A 20,853-nucleotide genomic window follows, 5' to 3' on the forward strand; every position below is an offset into this window, starting at 1 on the left:
TATTTTGATAACATTGGTACCTTATATGGTTCGATGTGATCTACCATCGTTCTGACTTCTCATCAACTCGAGATTTCAGAAATGAAACCTACATCGCCTATGGTGTATATTCTTGCAACCAGGCGCGGATCCAAGGAAGGAATATAGGGGCTGTAGCACCCCCCCCCCTTGACGCTCAGGTATACACTGGATAAAATGAGCTTCAATCCTGCTTTACACTGGATAAAGCGGTAAACTAATGGTTTAGCCCCTCCCTTGATCATATCCTGGATCCGACATTGCTTGCAACGATTGGTAGATTTCGTAAAATCTGGTAAAGTATCAGCGTTAACTGAAAATCTCAATTTTTGAGATATACCTATTGATTGTGCTAACTACAATATATATATATATATATATATATATATATATATATATATATATATTGCTAATTTTATAATGGCATTAAACACAAACATATCACTAACAAGGCAGAGTACCTCGGTATAACACGCCGATTGTGGTAAGATTGCACAGACATAGAGAACGTCGAAAAAAAGGTAATCAATAAGTATTTATTTTTATATCGGCTAATAAACGCATTGAAAGAGTCAAATATGGGCATAAACATGGGGTCAAAATGAGGTTATGTAAAATATAGCGAGAACGAAAAGAGATGTCGGGAAAGGTTAAATGTACGAAATGCTACCCATAAATGACGCAAGACAGTGAGGTAGAACGCACTCATGCGAAGAAAGCAGAACAACCGGAAATGAACCAATCAGGTGTACAACTTTGCCAAAATGTGCTACGGAAATGAGCAAAGAGGATGGCAAGGAGGAGGAAAAAAAGAAACAAAAACGGAAAATACGTGTTTCTGTTTTGGATACATACGTCGTCCGTATACTTAAGAGACACATATTTAATTCATCTCAATGCACAAAGATGGGAGAACTCGCAAGAAGGATGCTAACGTCGTTCGTATAAGCAGCCAGTAGGTACTGCACAGTGGGTTGTATATATCGCGTAATGGGAACAACGATGAGATGCATGTTGGAAACGCAAATGTGTGTAGTCAGTAGTAACACACACAAACATTTAACAGCAGAATGTAATGGCAGGTGGTCCACATATATAAGATAAACATCAACTGTAATATTAATAACACGTATGATTATTATCAGTCTTATATGACTACGAAAATGCGCACATATGTACGTGCAACATAAACATGGGTGTATTCTGGAAACAACACGCTAACTCCTGATAAGTAGCACAAAAATGGTATTTCAGGAAGAAATCGTCCAAACAAAAAAACAAAAAAAAAAAAAAAAAAAAAAGTGTTGGCACGACGAAAAATTAAGATGGATGGGTTTTAGCTCTCTGCTTCCCAGATTAATGATGTCAGCTGATGAAAACATCACTCCACTAGATTTGGAAAGTAATCTGATCATCTTGAAAGATACCCAGAAAGAAACCACGCGTATTAGAATAGACGTATGCATCATGGAGACGATAGTTGATTATACACAAGGGATTGAAGTGTCAGAATATTGTCTCTGCTGTACAGATTGATGTTGAATTGCTGAAGTCAACCGCATCAGATACTTTGCATAGAAAGTTCTTCCATATTCTGAAACCATACACGTCCAGAGGTTGTCAACCCAGTTGTGTGCGTAGGTGTCATCATAATGTTGCAATGTCTATCCAGTGGCATTATTGTTGTCAAGTTGGCTCGCTCATAACCCGTCCACGAGTCGACTAATAGTACTGTTTGCTCATTGACCTATGAAAAAAAAAAACGATAGGAACCACATTTTACATAATGATCTGTTTTGTCACTTTCCCAGATGATGATGTTCAAACGTATAAGTTTTCTGGGCGGAACATTGTTTGTTGATTCTGTGGCTCAAACCTACAATGAAGCTCTTTTAAAAATATGAGCATGGGCGACTGCAACTTCCAACTGGCAGTTGTAACAGTCTCTATTGTGTAACTATGTGTGGTGGCGGGTGGAGATTGCATTGTTGCAGTGATATGCTTCTCGCTTGGCAAAGCCAGACAGTGCTCAGAGTGAAATTCCAAAGTAAAGCAGTTCTGATCTGTGTTACATACGCTATCCTCGCCATGAGCACTAATGAACGAACGTACATTTTGGGCAAAGGCGGTAGTGCCTTCGGGCACTTGTGTGGCCTTCGGTATAATACTATGTCTTACAATTTTGTAACTTTGCATGCAACGATACTGTGATGTGTATTAAAGCTCCATAACCATTTTTTTCGAAGCTTTGAAATTAGCAGTAGCTGTTGTTTGATTTGCTATCAACGGCCAACGTTGCAAGCCTGTGTCATGAACACTTAGATGCCGCTGTTTTGCTGTCGTAAATTTCGCATACGCAGGCCTATCATGGCTAGTTTTTAGCATTTGGTTCCATCTTCTGTGATAAGTTTCTGCCATCTGTATAGGTCCGTCATGTATTTGACACCCGAGAAGTGTTTATGTACAGCTTTCCAGTACATTTTTATTTTATTTTTTTCCAGTTTCCAAAACGATACAGCCTTTCGCTTATATTTCACGTCCAGAGTGTCACTGCTGTGTACCCTTGTTGTCTGTAAGTTGGAGGTCGTTGGGCCATCCCACTCATAATTCTCATCTTAAATGGGCATACTTGGGATGTCTGATATGTTGATCCATAATAAGTCATCTTCAATGTCAACATACATGCTCACATTCGTCTTGTAACTTTCCAGAATGTCCTTGAGCTCCATTTCCGTTACGTTCGTGGTGTCCCAACACATTATACTGCCTCCACCAGCATATCCACCACACTCAAAGAATTCGCATAGACCATCTTGCGGCCACAAACGTTGCGCGCTCAGTTGGATCTCACCCCAATTTGTTACACATGCACAAATACGCACAGACACACATCAACAGTTGCACAACAGTTAAATACCACTTCAGCTACTACACCGTCCAATATTCACCACTAACTCCCATAAGCAGTGAACGTGGTCTTCCTTGTCTTGTTGAGGATAGTACTTCATGTGTATTCTCCCATCTTCGTGCATTGAGATGAATCTGCGTCTCTTTCGCATACGGATGACGTATGTATCCAAAGCAAAAGCACGTATTTTTCGTTTTCGTTTCTTCTTACTCCTTGTTCCTTGCCGCCACCTTCGCTAATTTTCGTAGCATAACATGTGCTGTACATTGCTGTACGTTGCTGTACATGTGATCGGTTCATCTCCAGATGTTCTACCTGCTTTCTTGGCATGCGTGCGTTCTACCTCATTGCCTTACATCGACTATGGTTAGTATTTCCTACATTTAACCTTTTCCGATATATCTTCTCGTCTTCGCTATATTCCACAAAATCTCATTCCGACCGCATGTTTATGTCCCTCTTTGACCCTTTCAATGCGCTTGTTGGCCAATATAAAATAACACGTGTCGCTTATTTTGTTCGATGCCACTTATGTCTGTGCAACCTTATCACAATCGGTGCGTTACACTGGCGCACCCTGCCTTGTAAGCACAAAGTGAGCTAATGTAAATTTACTTCGGTATAGGAGTTATGTTATCCCTTGTGTATTTCACTATAACAATATTCTTAATTTTATTTTATTTTGAGATAGTTTACTGAACTGAATGAGTACATTCAATTCAGTTCATTCTATCCTTAAATTATATAGGTATATGATATTGGATTTTTCCGGTTATAAGGATAGCTAATTTCGCATTACGAGTACTTTAGCCAAAGATACAAAATTCAGGAACAGGCTAAATTAACTTTTCAGAAGATATATTTCAACTAACTTCATAAACTTAATAGTACATTAGTCATTTAATTTTTATTTCTTACCTCAGAGAATATAATGTTATAGGCCCTTTAGTTTGTGTGTATACGATACATCTTTTTCATACATGCCACTTCTATGTTAAAAATAAATGATGTAGTCATATTTCTCAACGTGCATTATAATTATGCATAACTATTTTTATTTAATATTTAAACTTCAGAGTTCAGCTTTCTTATGAATTAACATGATACAAATATGTACTTTGCAATGACAGAATACCACGATCCTTAATCAACTGTTGACGAGAGGTACTCCTACTTTTCCAGGATATTTTTATTTGTTTGTTTGTTTAAGTTTTATCACTAAGCTACTCTTGTTACTATTACCGTCAAAATATGACACCATATTGCATGCTAACCTGTGTAATGAGATAATGATATAATAAATAATAATAATAATAATAATAATAATAATAATAATAATAATAATAATAATAATAATAATAATAATAATAATAATAATAATAATAATAATGTAATTCATTCTTATAGAAGTAACTAGTGTAAAATATGCACTAACTAAAAAGTGCATATGTCATATAAGTAAATATTTAAACTAAAGTAAATCGGACTGAAGAATTTTAAATCTGGGTAGTTGAAATAAAACTAGAAGAGGTATATTAATTACATTGAACCTGAATTATAGACAACCGTAAAACAATACTCAGTTTCGAGTATCATATATACTTCTATATTGAGAAGTTAGTGTATCGACATATCTAGAACTTTAATATACATACACAAGGCTAATAACCTGGAATCATTTCGTCTATCTTCTTATAAAAGTTATTTTCATATTTCATAAGAAATATATGGTAGTGTCACTTCTTCTCTGTGTATGCATATTCAAACTCTCTCCATGAGTGTGTGCATAACCATAGTGTCCAAGCTTCTAGTGCATAGGGTATTTTTGCAATCCACTTTGATTTCCATATGGTCGTTGCTGGGAATAGTTTTCTGAAGGGAGTTTAGAAAGTAAGGAATAATCTTGAGAGTACAGGAGACGTGATGTTGAATATTTGGAAAAGGGGAAAACCGAAAACTTGAAACACAGTGATACTTGAGTGATGGGGAGGGCCAATCACATTATCCCACCCACTCTGGAGTTGTGTGTTTCTCTGGGCGGCTCAGATAACGAAAATGGAAACAGTGCTCAGTCAGACGTTGGGTGATAGCAGCCAGTTTAACCTACAACTATTTCCCAAAGCATTCCCGTTCGCAGAAGTTCGTTCACTTTTAAGCTTAAAGCTGAGCTTTCTCTATTCCTTGTACATTCATTTGTCCGAAAGATAAAGCATTATTTTTGCTATTTGTAGGACATAAGCTTTCGAACTACTATATAATACAAATTAAAATTGTGCTCAAATAAAATCTCTTATTATTTATGTTACACGTTTTGCTTGACTTTGATGTTTGCCCAAACTCAATGAACGTGTTTACGTACACTCATGTCCCAAATTATTGTTGCATATCTATAACTGTCTTCTTGTAAGAATATAATTTGATAATGATTTTGCAGGGTACTTTTAATACTGATACTATGTGTATAATCTGGAAATGTGTATTTGTGGTAAATTTCATAGGAAAAGAATTATAAATACGAAAACTAGAATGAGTAAAACAAAATGTTGCTAAATGGACAAGAAAGTTTTATTTTCGTTTTATTGTTCTTATTTACTACTCTTTTGACATGAAATTTGCCACAGACATGCCTTTGCCGATTATACACATACTAACATTATAGTAAATACCGAGCGAATTCGTTATCAAATTATATTCCTACATCATATTTATAGACATGCGACAATAATTTTGGACATGAGTGTACATTGAAGGATTTCATTATTGACAACAAATTCACAAGTAGCAATACTTTCTTTTTTTAGCGTCAGGTAGACAACCGATAACGTGCGTAGAGACATTTATTGACTAATAGGAATTAGTATAACATACTCAGCTGTTTGCTGTTCATGATAAGGAACTTGCCCCGTGCCCTTCGTGTTTCTACCGCCAACATTACAAACAAATTAAGGAAACATTTTGTGGCAATCTAATATATTGTGACCCACATAATAATAATAAAAAATATCTTTCATAATGAGCAATTATTAGGTGCTCCGTAATCTAGTGGTTAGAGAGGTGAACTCACTTCTGCGTGGTCCCGAGTTCAATTCTAAATTTCCGTCCAAATTTTCAGCGTCAACCCAGTGTTGTGAGGCAAACCGGGGAGCTACGTGAATAAAGGACATGATGGCCACTAAGTCCGGAGAGCTAATGATACGCTTGTTAGAGATAGAGTGAAGCAACACACTGATCATATTTTTGTCGCTAGGCTCAACGTAGTTTGGCCTCTCGCTAACATATGGCGTTGGAGAGGCTCAGGACCACAAAAAAATGAAGTCACGCCATTGGTTACTTAATCAGGGTCTGCAAATAAAAGCACAGTTTAAAAACAACCTTATAGATTTGAAGGCTTACATTTAACAGAAGCAGATATTAAAAATATCCAACTCTACATCAAGGATCTATTGAAATAATAATAATAATAATAATAATAATAATAATAATAATAATAATAATAATAATAATAATAATAATAATAATAATAATAATAATAATAATAATGTTTATTTCTGTGCCATGAACAGCCTAACGGCAAAAATACAGCACTTTATCAGACAAGATAAATACATATTACATGCAATGTAAGCTACATACTAAAACAATAAAACATAATGATAAAATAAAGTAAAATAATATCGGATTAATAATTCCTTGTCAAATTAACACAATTTCTTTTACTCTCAAAATAGTCGTCTCTTTTTGTCAAACTTTAAAATTCATGCTTTTATACTGATAAAAATAAATTAAACTAAATTAAAAGAATTTGTCAATCTTCTTAAAATTGCAGATTCCGGATTCAAAGGAACTAATGTTGATCTATTTTTGTATTATACATTGGTACCCTTATATATATATTATGGAAGCAATATTCACTATGATAGCTATTGTCTAGTAGTTTCTTAATAACGTATCTTTCAATAAGTTTTCTCCTGTCGCTCAATGCCTGCAATCCCCAAAATTGACACCAGTATTCATAACTACGTGAGTAGTAATCTTTATTCATTTTATGGCAGAGTAACCTAATAAAACATTTTTGTACTCACTCAATTTTGTTTGCCAATGTTATACCTATACTATTCCAAATAACTACACCAAACTCTAATTTTGATTTTGCAAGCATCTTGTATAAATGTACATATGAACTGGCATTCCTAAACTCAGGCCATTGTTTGAAAATAAACCCTATTAATCTTCTACTCCCTTGAATTGTATCGTTTATATGATATGTAAATTTCATATTTTCTGTCAAACACTATACCCAAATCTTTAATCTGCTCGGCTTTAAGCAACGTTGCTCCATTAATTACATATTTGCTCACGTAGCATTGTTTTTTTTTTGTTTTTTTTTTAGTATATGATATGTATTCAGTTTTCTCGCAATTTATTTTCAATAAGTTGCTTTTACACCATGTACTAACAGTGTCTAGATCTTTCTGTAATAAGCAGTTATCAGAATCACTATTTACTATTCTAAATAATTTTAAATCATCGGCATACAACAAAATATTTGAGTATTTAATTTACTCGGGCAAAGCATTAATAAACATTGAAAAAAGAAAGGGTCCCAAAGGAGATCTCTGAGGTATGCCATTCTTTATAATAATAATAATAATAATAATAATAATAATAATAATAATAATAATAATAATAATAATAATAATAATAATAATAATAATAAAGACTGACAATCATTTCAATTTTGATTGCAATGGTCTACCCATTTTGATGAAATTTTTCTTCCCTTAATGTTGTCTAATACATATGTACAGGGTGTTTCAAAACACATCGACAACGTATGGGAGGTGATTCCTGACACCAAGATAATACAAAAAGTATAGACCGACATGGGTGCACAAGTGCTTTCTTTCGGAGTTATAGGCTGCCAAAACACACACACAAATGAAATTTAAAGGTCCATAGCTCCAAAACTATGGGACCTACCGTAGTCGGATCAAGACTTACTTAGGAACTAGTATGTGCACCATCCAAATCTTCAAGTTTCAGAATACTACAGTACTTCGGCAACAATTTGTATAAAAGTTGTTGGTGAGTACTTCAAATTACATGCTCGTAGCCAAACTCCGTCTACAAAAATTGTTGTGTGATTTCATGTATGTGGAGTCTATCACAGTTTACGGGGTAGTGTAACTACGTGATGCAAAAAAAAAAAAAAAAAAGACAGAAAAAAACAGACGGTTTCCCTCCCCTGTCCGTCGTGCTACCTCTCACATACATGAAATACATATCGGCGTAAAGCTTCGTCCTTCAGGAACACATTAATTCCAAAATTGTTTTCCTACCTTAATTAGGGGGTGAGTTATTGAGGTTCAAATTGAGTCACATTACGGGCGACAGCTCAATGGCCATAACTCTGTAACGATGCATTTCACGACATATGATCTAATGAACTCTTTTGCTTGTCTACCCATAAAGAATTCACCTCTGAAATTTTGCCGTACCTTTTTGTTACACCCTATATATATAAGGTAAACGCGATATATATAAGGTAAACGCGCCTCAATTCGACAGGCACCCCCGAATTCGACGTACATGTGCTTAAATGTTCTGAAATAATCGTACGATGTCATCCCTGTGATCGTGAATAGAAGTGGCAACATTATGGGAGTGTCTTTTCTCGTGTCAAAAGTGCGGTAACAGTAGATGAGTCATACGCATGGAGAAAAGAAGGACGTTGTTGTGTGTGTGATACACTCTTCGAGAAAAAAACACATAATCTTAAGAAAATGATAAGACGGCAGGTTATTTTCGTAAGACTTTTATTAAAGTTAGGTTTGCTTCAAGCAAATAGTGGTACTTTAATGTTGTAAAGGAGTTTCAATCAGTGCGTTTTGCTTTCTTCTGTGAGGACAAAGGTTGTGATGTAACATGAACGGGGAGTTGTCGAAAACACGAGCCTTTATTTGTAACGTGAACCGGATTTCGACAAGGTTGTCGAATTCATACTTAGTAGTGCAAATATAATTTTAATTGAATATCTAAACGTACAAGTATGTTCAAAATTTTTCATAAAGCTATTTGTTGCATAATTCTCCGATAGTTGTAACCTCAGTTCGATATGGAATGTCGAAATCAGGTTCCTGCATCTCGAATTGAGGATCATCGAAGTAACTACTCAGTTCAGAAAACTTAAGTTGTGTTCTTTTGTCCGTCTGATAATTTCTGCATAATAATAAAACAATATTTGAAGCTGAGAAGAGATTACTACTACTAATAATGCCGACTTAATGTTTTACATGGATATAATTGGAGGTGTCGAATTCAGATACCGCAACTGTCGAAACCAGGTGAAGTGTGTCGAATTCGGCTTCCATTGGCGAGTTCCAGTTTCATAAAAAAATTTAACAATAGCATTTGAGCCTTGAAGTGACTTTTAGTATTAGTAGAGACTATACATTTCAAGGAAAAAAAAATGGGCCAACACCAACCAATATTATGGCCACAATAGGCAATTGATTTTGAAAAAGGTCCTTAACCTGTCGAAATCCGGCGCGTTTACCTTATATATATATATATATATATATATATATATATATATATATATATATATATATATATATATATATATATATATGTGTGTGTGTGTGTGTATGTGTGTGTTTGTGGTTGTGGTTGTGGTTGTTGTCATTACTTGACTATTGAACTTCCTAAGGGATAAGCGGTTAGTGTTTACCTATTTGGCGTGGAAGACCATGGTCCCGTTTTGGCGGGTATATATATGGTTCGAATTTCACGTTAATCCGTAGGTCGACGTCTCATATAACATTGATGTTGAAATAGACGCTATATTATATATATATATATATATATATATATATATATATATATATATATATATATATATATATATAGAGAGAGAGAGAGAGAGAGAGAGAGAGAGAGAAATTTAGATAAGCATATTGTATTTAGTACATGTAAATGCATTTTCTGATTTTGAGTACCTCTCTTTTGAAAGTAATGCGAAAAAGCTAATATTTTAAATAAAATTATACTGTAAGTACATTTAATTCAAATACGGCTAGCTAACTTATTATTTTTTGACCAGTCAATTTGTCGTCGATGACTGAATTGAGACGGGTACAGACTGAATTGGTACGAGAAGAGACGAGAATGCGGAAGTTGCAGTTTCGTTTTATTTCAGAAATGTCGATCTTGTTATTGGGTCTCATCGCAATTATCTCAATATTGTTTTTGCTAGATCTGCAGACGCTTGCAAAACATTAACATATTTTCTGAACATTTGCTTGTAAAACTCAAAATGTATACTAAAGCTCAAACTTTAAGTAGTAATAAAGCTCTTTATATACCGTATAGGGGCAGCCAATAAGTGATGGGAACACTCAAAAAGTTCCCGGAATTTCGTTGTACTCTTAATTGACATAACGTAAATAATTAGCTTCGGAACGTGCTCCTGCAATTCCTGGCAACACTGATGAAAGTCTTATATTGATCCCTCCGCATTCGTTTTGATCTCTTACACTGAGACGAAACGGGTACCTTTAACCCTTATCCGGGCAAGACATTTTTGTAACGTAAACGAGCAACCGGGGCCTGTGAGGCCCAGTATATATTTTAAGTGCAGAATACACAAAATCAATGCCTATTGTCACTTACTGTTTAGACTAGTCTAGAATGTACCGGTATATATTTTGTCAAGTAGCGAAAATTCGTGTCACGCTTTTGTAAGCCGCCAAGCAGAATAGTAAATCCGGTCCAGGCATTTTTGTAACGTAAACGGGCAACCGGGGCCTGTCAGGCCCAGTATATATTTTAAGTGCAGAACACTCAAAATTCAATGTATGTTGCCGCATACTGTTCCGACTAAAGGTTACAATAGTCACGTGTTCAATATATAATTATGTGACAATTTGATCTAATATTTGACAGGAATTTCACTAAAGTTATACGGGGCCTCCTAGGCCCCGATTGCCCGGTTACGTCAGGAAAATATTTTCAAATTAAAAAAAAAAAAACACCAGCTTTACCAACTATATATGTTCATGATTGTAACTTCGACGAAAGATAGAAGAATTCAGTATTTTATGTCTTCGAAATATGCATGGTTATTGAGAAATTTTAGAAAAATGAAGCTACTGGGCCTGGGAGGCCCCGGTTGCCCGGATAAGGGTTAAGAGCTAGTTCTAGCTTCAAAAAGAGCCAAAAATCCGATGGTGCTAAACAGATGTTAAGGCTAACAAAGTTTCTGAACAAGATTCCCCTAATTGAACATGAAATTGATGATTCCGCTTTACTCGAATTTCGACATTTCGTCAACTAATTACCACCTACTCCTCCGTTCAGCTGCAATACTCATACCGTGCCTACTATGACATGTTCACACTTGTCAAATTCATAAGTAGACAACCTAAGGACTCTACTCTACAAGATTCATTATGATTTCATCCCAAATGCCAAAACTACAGCCACACTCCGATAACTTTATCACTGCTCCTCGTATATACTCGTATTATACACAAATTTTGTTTTGTTGCATGCATTTAGTTGGTGAATTCAGTGTGTCGAGAAGATGGGAAGGGGAATTTCCTGAAACAGTTGATTATGAAAAAAATGGGGAGAAAATTTGCAAAACTGCAGTTAATTCTTATAGGGTTTTAACGAATTTGCAGAAGCCGAAGCCAGGTCCTTTAGTATGTTTCGAATTTTGATTAATTTTACCTTATGAAGCTAATATCAGCTTTAGTTAATAATAGTATTCTTAATTCTTTATTTGCGTGAGACGCACATGCAAGACACATATGTAAGTGCACAAAGTTTTAAAGTTAACGGAATAAAAAGTAAGTGCACTATTTATAACAGGATTTTACTAGGCAGACAAATTTAATAAAGAATTATATCAAAAATGCCGTTTACCCGTCTGATTATGTTTTTTTTTCCTAGTTTACATTTCACTCCCTTTTACCGCACTCTATTTATTGTAAATAATTATATAGAGTAACATTTAGAGTCAACATTTGCATAGTCTTAAATTTTAGAGATTCTATTCCGTTTCCCTTTTAGTTCCTCTTTAATGGATCTCCAATGGATTAGTGAATTTGACATGTCTGGCGTAGAGAGTTAAATCTGGCGTCATTTTACGGGAAAAGAATAAAGATCTGTAGAGGCATTTTGTGATAAAAGGCTTAGTTCCTCTGTTATTTGGGCTTGTCATGTTTTTTTTTTTATCCCGTTCTTTCTTTTGTTTCTACTGAAAGATTTCTCTCTGCAATGAGTTGCTCGTGGTCATTGATACAGAAAATGATTTCCAAAATAAAACTCTAGAGTATCTAATACCTTTAGAACGGTGTTCTTGCCTCGGTTGTATTATCAAAGGCAACCAAACCACCTGAATCAATTTCCAATACCGTTGTTCACCGGCTAAAATATTGCCTTTATTGTTTTTGGCATAACTTTTTTATATCTTCCATTTTTTTTAAAAGAACTTATACAAACATAGGATATAAGCAATATTTTATTATTTTACCAAATGTTCATAAAAATAATTTATATACTAGTCACAAAACCTTTTAATAATAATTTTAAATTACTACAATACAAATATATAATTGTGATAAGCGTACATAAAAATTACTGTTCTACTAACCGGATTTCAACAAAAAAAAAAAGTACGAACTGTTGGTACGAGCTCCTTTGTTGCGTGTAGTGCCAGGTTTGATATCCGGTGGGAGAACATGACATGCGATATTGACCTGCCACATTTCGACAACTGCGAAGGTACATGAATTAAAAAAAAAAAGCATTCTAGTCTGGAAAGCTATAAACATTGTGTTGAAGCCCATACACTGACCACATACCACCCCGATGATCATGTACCATCTGATAGGCCATAGTTCCTCATAGTCTGTGTATTATAAAGTTCAAATTTTAAGAAAATTCATATACCATGCATATGCTGGAACATACGGGTCAGCACTTGTTAAAATTATAGTTCACATTCCATTTTAATGACACTTACATTCATGCTATCAATAGAGGACAATACCTATAAAAATAATAACGTACGAGAGTCGCTTTAAAACAATTCTCAAACACTATTACTCTAATGCACATCATGCTGGTAAATAACAAAAATAAATAAATAATAAAAGCAAGAAAATAAGGAAAAATGTCGCGGCAAGTAGATGTATTTTGCACGGTAGAAGAGAGCAGTGGTGATTTCAAATTTTCCACATAGGGACTTTGAGTACACTGATAGTGAAAGTTGTACTGCAAAAATACTTATAAACCTCATTAAGCACGACTAAAGATATACTTGGCGGAAAATTTTCTCGCTAGGATGGGGTAATTTTTTCCCGAACCACTCCTTTGAAGTCATCACCGAAAGGAAGTGACTTCAAGTTGCGTATGAGTATTACCGCCTAACTCTTGATTGTAATCTCCAAGTGATAGACAAATTGAGAAATCTGAAAGAAACCACACTTACCATTAAAAAAAAGTTTGTTGTTTTTTAATGTTTTTAAAGATGTAAGTGAATTTAAGAAATGCGATAATGAAACACGTTGCATGATCTAGATGAATATAGTTCATTCTTATTAGGGTTTCACTCGAGAGAGAAAAAAAAAGTAAACGAATTATTGCGAGGAGGTTCAAAACGAGACAGTCTCAACTTTTGTCTCGTTTACATCCATAATTCTGATGCCAATCTTCTGAGTGAAAATTAAACATGAAATCATGCATATTTGTTTAACAATACAATGACAAAGTAGTATTTCATTAGTGCCACAGTACAGGAATGTCAGATCAGTAAATTTCAGAATTGTTACAAGAGACGTGTTGATATTACATTAGGCACTGCAATATTCCAACGGATTTGAAAAGAAAACAAAATAAACAACAAACAAACATAAATAAATCAGTTGACTATAATGCTCTGAAGAAGATAAGCATCTTCATATAGAAACACAGCATTTTCCTAGGTGCCGTAAGATGTGATTTAGGTATAAATTATGTAATTCCGTCGTGCGGATTACAAAATATTGCGTGTAGTTGTAATCCTGAAAAATTCATGTTCCTCTTTAACATGAAAATACTTCTTAGCTTGCAACTGTTAGTCATAATAAAAGAAGGACACATACCATATAGCATATAACACACACCCATGTGTGTATATACACAGGCAACATTTTTAATAAATCACTTGTGAAGATGATTTTTCAGAGTGGGATTCTGACGCTTAGGATTAATAGAAGAGCATACAAAATATTTATTACATGTATAACTTTCTGTTTGCTTTGATATGGATAATATAATCAGTTAGAAATACTATTAATACCAATGAAAACGCTTGTAACTATATAGAAGACAAATGGGACATTTACTGTCCTTGGGCTTTAAAATGAGTTCGTCCGCGGAGAATTAAGAAGATATAATATGATGGGTCCTGCTTACTTATTTCACGGTTAAACCAGACGAAGACGTTTAAAAAAAATGCAACACAAAGGGCATTAATGCAAAGAAAAACAAATTATATTTATATTCTGTAGACTAGACACTACTATGTCGAGAGCTTTTGCACAGAACCCCACGTTCGTAGATTACAAAGAGGACTGTACTAAAAATTGTTTGCTGCCACTTGTCATTAAAACATATTGCTTCCTCAATACCAAAATATATCAGTATAGAAATATAGTTGAATCACATCCTTACTGGTCAGAATAGAACAAAGAGAACATGAAGAGGTCAATAATTTCAAATATTTGGGAAGTATTTTGACGAGAGACGCTTATTGCACCAAATAAATTAGGTCAAGAATTTTCATAGCCAAATAGGCATTCTACAAGAAAATATCGCTTTTAACTAGCAGGCTCAATACTGGACTAAGGAAGAAGTTTGTCAACTGCTATACATTGAGTATCGGACTGTATTTTTTTACAGAGACTTGGGAATTACAGAAGTTAGAGAAGAATTATTTAGAGAGTTTCGAAATGTGGTATTGGATGAAGATGGCAAAGATAAAATGGACATAAAGAATAACAAAGGGAGATATTTTGAAACATATAAGAGGGAAGGATCCAGCATCCCTGTACAAGGCCAATTGAATTGGGCACATCTTGCGAATACATTTTCTTCTTCATACTATCATAAAAGGAAAGATGGAAGGAAATCGAGGAATAGGAAGAAAAAGAACACTACTCATAGGTGATTTTAAAATAGAAGAAAATATTGGGATTTAAAAGCGGAAGCTGAAGATCAAGAAACGTGGAAGAAACGTTATCACCCCCTCCCCCCCAAAAAAAAACTCGATAATGCCAGGACCTGCTAAAAGGGAGAATACTAATACTAATACTAATACTACTAATAAGGAATAGCTTTAAAAAAATAAAATGTAAGTGAACTTGCTGTGCTGAAACATTGCACAAATAAACAAAGGTTGATTTTTCATAAGAATATTCAATAAATTTGTCTATTCACGCATTTATGTTTAAGAACGAAAACGGCTGTCCAAATTAACCTCTCTCTCTCTCTCTCTCTCTCTCTCTCTATATATATATATATATATATATATATATATATATATATATATATATATATATATATATATACGAGGTGCTATCCAGAATTTTTGGGACTGGTGCTGCCATCTGGAAAATAATAGTAGTAGAGCTTTGCACCGATAGGTGGATCCGAGAATAGAACAGCGCGAGCGTATCATATTCTGTGCGAATCTCGGAAAAGGTGCTACGGATACCTTTGCAATGATTTAACAAGTGTTTGGGGAACACAGCATGAGCCATACGCGTGTCTTTGATTAGCATGCTCGGTTCAGGGCCGGCCGTACAGACATCAAAGACGATGCCCACACTGGAAGGCCTGTTAGCCGCACAACGCCAGACATTGTTGCCAAACTTTAACAATTGGTTCTTGAGGATCGACGTCGAACCATTCAAGTTCTTGCTGATGAAGCGGGAATTGGTTACGGGACATGCCAACGAATTTTGACTGTTGGCACAAATTTTGCGACGACACGATTCATGCCCAATTATACAGTCAATACAAAATCTTATCTTTTAGATAGTTGAAATAGGGTCCGAATTTGGAGACCTTTTTCCTTATCGCATTTTCGTTACTTTTCATTAAATAATTATTTAGCTAAACCTTATGAGCTGAATGCTGAACTGACTAATGTTCGTTTGAAAACATACCAGAGATATTATTACATTACACACACACACACACACACACATATATATATATATATATATATATATATATATATATATATATATTGACAACCCAGTCACTCAGTGCCTAATTGGGGATGCAATTTGAGTGATACTTAGCGCCTTCCACTCACCATCTAGAATGAGTGGGAATGATCTTATATTCATGGGCGAGAGGTTTACTTAATTTTCATATACCAACTGGGGATTAACACAAATAAGAAAACAGTAACTTCATTCAATTAACGACAACTATATTTCTCATAGATAAAATTTATGACTGTAAGTGTTGTGATGTATTAATTACGGATAATCGGAATATTTGCCAGACGAGTATCGCTTTGATCGAGTATTGAGCCTTTGAGCCCTGAATAGGAGTAACACATACCTGATGGTTCTGATGATGCTCCAATGATGACCTAGGTGATGGATGTAGTTCCTCCAAGTTGATACTCCCAATTAGTGGTTGATGTAGACGAGCATGAGTTATGGAATACTCCCAAATGCTATCGATGACTCGATGTTCTCCGTGGATAGAATAATGTATTCTATGATGACTGTCCGTTGACTGTCATTTGACTGTCCCGCTGTCTTTGACTAAACTCTCAAAGACTTGATCATGTAGACTACTAAGGACTAATTCTCGCTGATTCTAAAAGCTGTTTCAAGACTCTCGAAGACTGTGTCGAACTGACTGTCCACTGCTGTCCCAAACTGACTCTCTCAACAACTGTCCAAGACTGACTGTCCCAACAACTGTCCCAAACTGACTGTCTCAACAACGGTCCCAAACTGTCTGTCCTGAAGACCTCTCGTCTCCCAGTTTTGTTCAACCTGGTCCTACTCCTGTCGTCTGCTGGATGGCACGTGCGACCCCCTTTCACTTGGAAAAACAAATTCTTTCCATGTGTCAAGACTCAAAAACTGCAACTCTCGACACACTCTGATTTCTCGATTCTAAGCAATTTCCTCATATCCGTGAATGTGTGAAATGTTCACAAAAGCTTACAATCTCTCTTTTCATAATGTACAGTATTTGTCCTATGCAAGAATTGACGCATTGTCTGCATTACCTTCCTGCATTGCCAGACTCTCAACGAAACATTTTTATTTACATTCTATTTACATCATTACGCTGACTATTGAATAATAATATTCCGCAGCTTGCATTATACTTAATTCGTAACACTTAATCACCTTAACCTTAATATTTTATAAAACGCGATCCGTGCAACATAAACATTGATTAAAAATAAAATTAAAATTATACATAATTATTGACTTGAAAAACGAATCCTGCCACATGTCCCCCCTTAAAATCTTGGTTGCTACGCAATCCAAGTTAGACCTCGTAAGAGGGCGTTATTTTATTGAACTCCCTGTAGATATACAATATAAAAATGAATAATGAAACATAAATATGAGCTTGAAATTGAGTAGGACATGTGTAAATATGTAAAATAATAATGTAAACAATAATTGATTTTCCTTCACCTAAAACATTAATGTTATAAATATATTTTTAACCTTTAATCATTTTTCTTAATTAATAAAATTACATGAAGCAAAACTTCGAAATCTGTATTCACAAAAGTATATGCTCACGACATCTAGTGAGCTGTTAGAGAATTATTTGATGATCATCACATTAACACAAGTACTCTGTGCAAACTTATATATATTTACATTTGTAGATACTCTGCATTGCTATAACTCCTCGCAATGAAGCTTTTAGGTGTCTTATTTCAGAAATTTTCCATTACTTTTGCTGTCCATACGTGCCAACTCACGCATTTATTGCCCGTATTAGTAACGGATGATGATTGTTCATTTCCATTGTCATGTACTTCAAAATCTAGAAGACAAAACTTTTTAACACATTATTAAAACATATACACTGATATTATGATCGTAGCACTAAAAAAAGATTGAAAATATAATCGTTTTATTTTCTTCATAAAAACTGAACACTGAAATTTTAATGTTGGGGAAATAAAATTTTGCTGTAGGGCGTTTGCTACGCTGCAATAGTTCCTGGCTAGCAACTGCTGTTTCAGCACTATTCAATCAAGGTTAAGATTATTTCCGCTCCAACGAATCTGTTTGCGCGTCGGTTTGGTTCGGTGAACACTGGCTGTTAATGCGCACTACGAAATTTTAGTTATTTTGCCAAAAATATTGTGTTTTTACAACACAATGACATCACAAGTTGTGTCGGAGTTTTTACTTCCCATGTCGAATGTCTAACGGGTATACCAAAATTGTTCCATTTCGTGACATGTACATGCGTGATTTTATACACTCCACTAGTGTTACTCATATTCAGAATTCGTGCTACTACTTGATTCTGCTATACTCGACTGGCTTTTCCTTTATTATTCAAATATTAAAATGTGGTGTAAAATATTATTAAGTGATAAATATAACTTAGTGAATATACATAATTACTTAAAGGACATAAACAATGGATTATATAATGGACTACACAATGGATTAATATTTATGTTGGTGAGTACAAAAAATTTTACATATTCAAAACACGGATATATACTTGAACACTATGTCTACCTACCTATATTTAACCTACAAATATTATTATTATTATTCCTAACGCTCGATAACTGTATACAAAAAATTGATTGAGATTCAGGGAAATTGATGGAATCTCACATTTCCTTGAGATCCGATGAGGCCTTGGTTGTTAAAAACGGCTGCCTGCCTAGCCGTCTATCCCAATCAAAATTTGGCTACAGCTAACACATTTACTCTTACACTATCTACATGTTTTTTTTAAATCTGACTCTTTAAAAATTTTCAAAAATTTCGATTCTTCTCTATACTCAAATTAAATTCAATAACTTTCGTGACGTTGTTTTTTTTTCAAAATTGTAGACGTAACTATTGATCTATTTCGATAGATTTATAATCATAGACTTCGTATTTATTTTATTATTATTTATTTATTCGGTCATTGCCTAACTACTTTGTCCTGGGTGGCCATTCCCACAACAATATCATTAGGTCAAAAATGTTTATTATTATTTATTATTAATTATTACTATATTACTCATCTATTCATTTATTAGATTACTAATCTCTATACTTATTATTATTCTTATACTATATTAAATTATTATGCCGACAGGGCCTATCTTGTGAGAAGGAATACCTCGAAGTGAGTATTATAACTGCTTCACTTGTCCAACTCGAAACGTACTTAACTGTTCAGGGCTACTCTCTGCAGGAAAACAACATCTGCTTGTCCCCGAAAACATTTTATTTACATTCTACTTACATACCAGAGATATTATTACACTACACACACACACACACACACACACACATATATATATATATATATATATATATATATATATAAAAGCAACAATAATTCCATAATTTTAAAGAGTTCCGACAAATACTCCCATTTTAAGCAGTATAGTAATATTCAAATACGTTTTTCATATCTCAGGAACAATTTGATATACCAAAATGCGTTAAAGGGTGTCATGATCTTATATTTACTGAACATCATCTGTGTGACTGAATGTAATACTTATCTAAGCACTTCTTTTCCTAATAAAGAACTTTGAAAGAAGCTCAACTTTTATTATTCCCTAAGTTTCTTCCTACTTATTCGAAATGGATCATATCAGGGTATTATTAATAAGGTACTTTGGATTTGCATTGCATCATCTCTCTCACTTTTGTTATTATTGTCATGGAAGCCTACAATCTTTTGATGTTTGTGATACAGTAACTCACTTAATTTTGAACACCGAATATTGTTGATTTTCGTTTAACATGTACGTAGATTTAAAATGTGATAATCTGACTTAGTAGCATTTGAGGAAACAAAAATTTCTTGGGTTTTCAAACCCATTAACACAGATGCATTGTAGAGTATGCCAAACAGTGTTCTGCTGATATTTACATCCTCGAAAATGTTAGGGTTTTCTATTTATTAATTTGAAAGTTACATGAGTTTCTCGGGATAAAATTATCTTGAAACACTTGTATATGCAATTTGTTTCCAAATGTCCGTAAAACATTTTCACTAACGAAAGTGTTCCCCATTTCATTACACTACTTTTTACAGCTACAGTAGATCATTCAAGTCTTGTTTTTTATAAATTGCAAATGGTGTTTACTTTAACAATATGAGGAATTATGGTGGGATTAATTGAATTATGTTTAAACTTGAGAAAAGAATAAAAACAATAAGGGAAGACAAAACCTATCACCTAATTCTAAATATTTTCAATAATAACTGATGTTGAAAACAAAAACGAATAGCCGAGCTTCTACCATTTTGGCTAGAGTATATTAAGATCCACTGTGTTCAATAGTCTACAACGGACTCGAACCCATGTTCACCACCACCAAGACTTAAGTAAGTATTGTGTGTCACGCTACATACAAGCTTATTAGACAAAGCATGTCTAGTCCTGCTCCCGAGTTTTATGTCTACCTAGGATCGATCCCTGCGTATATGATATGGACTTGTTGTGCGTAGCTTTTCTGCAAACGGAAGATAAAATTGAAAAAGAACCTAACGACCAAAGAATCGTTTTCGAAATTGACACAGCATGACGTATCTGTGCAAGGGCGTCGTTAGTATGGGAGCATATTCATATTATTGTTCGAGCTCCTCCGTGGCTAAGCGGTTAGCGTACGCGCCTTTGGCGCGGG

The sequence above is a fragment of the Thermobia domestica genome, chromosome 6, assembly GCF_964235325.1.
Source record: "Thermobia domestica chromosome 6, izTheDome1.hap1.1, whole genome shotgun sequence".
NCBI lineage: Eukaryota > Metazoa > Arthropoda > Insecta > Zygentoma > Lepismatidae > Thermobia > Thermobia domestica.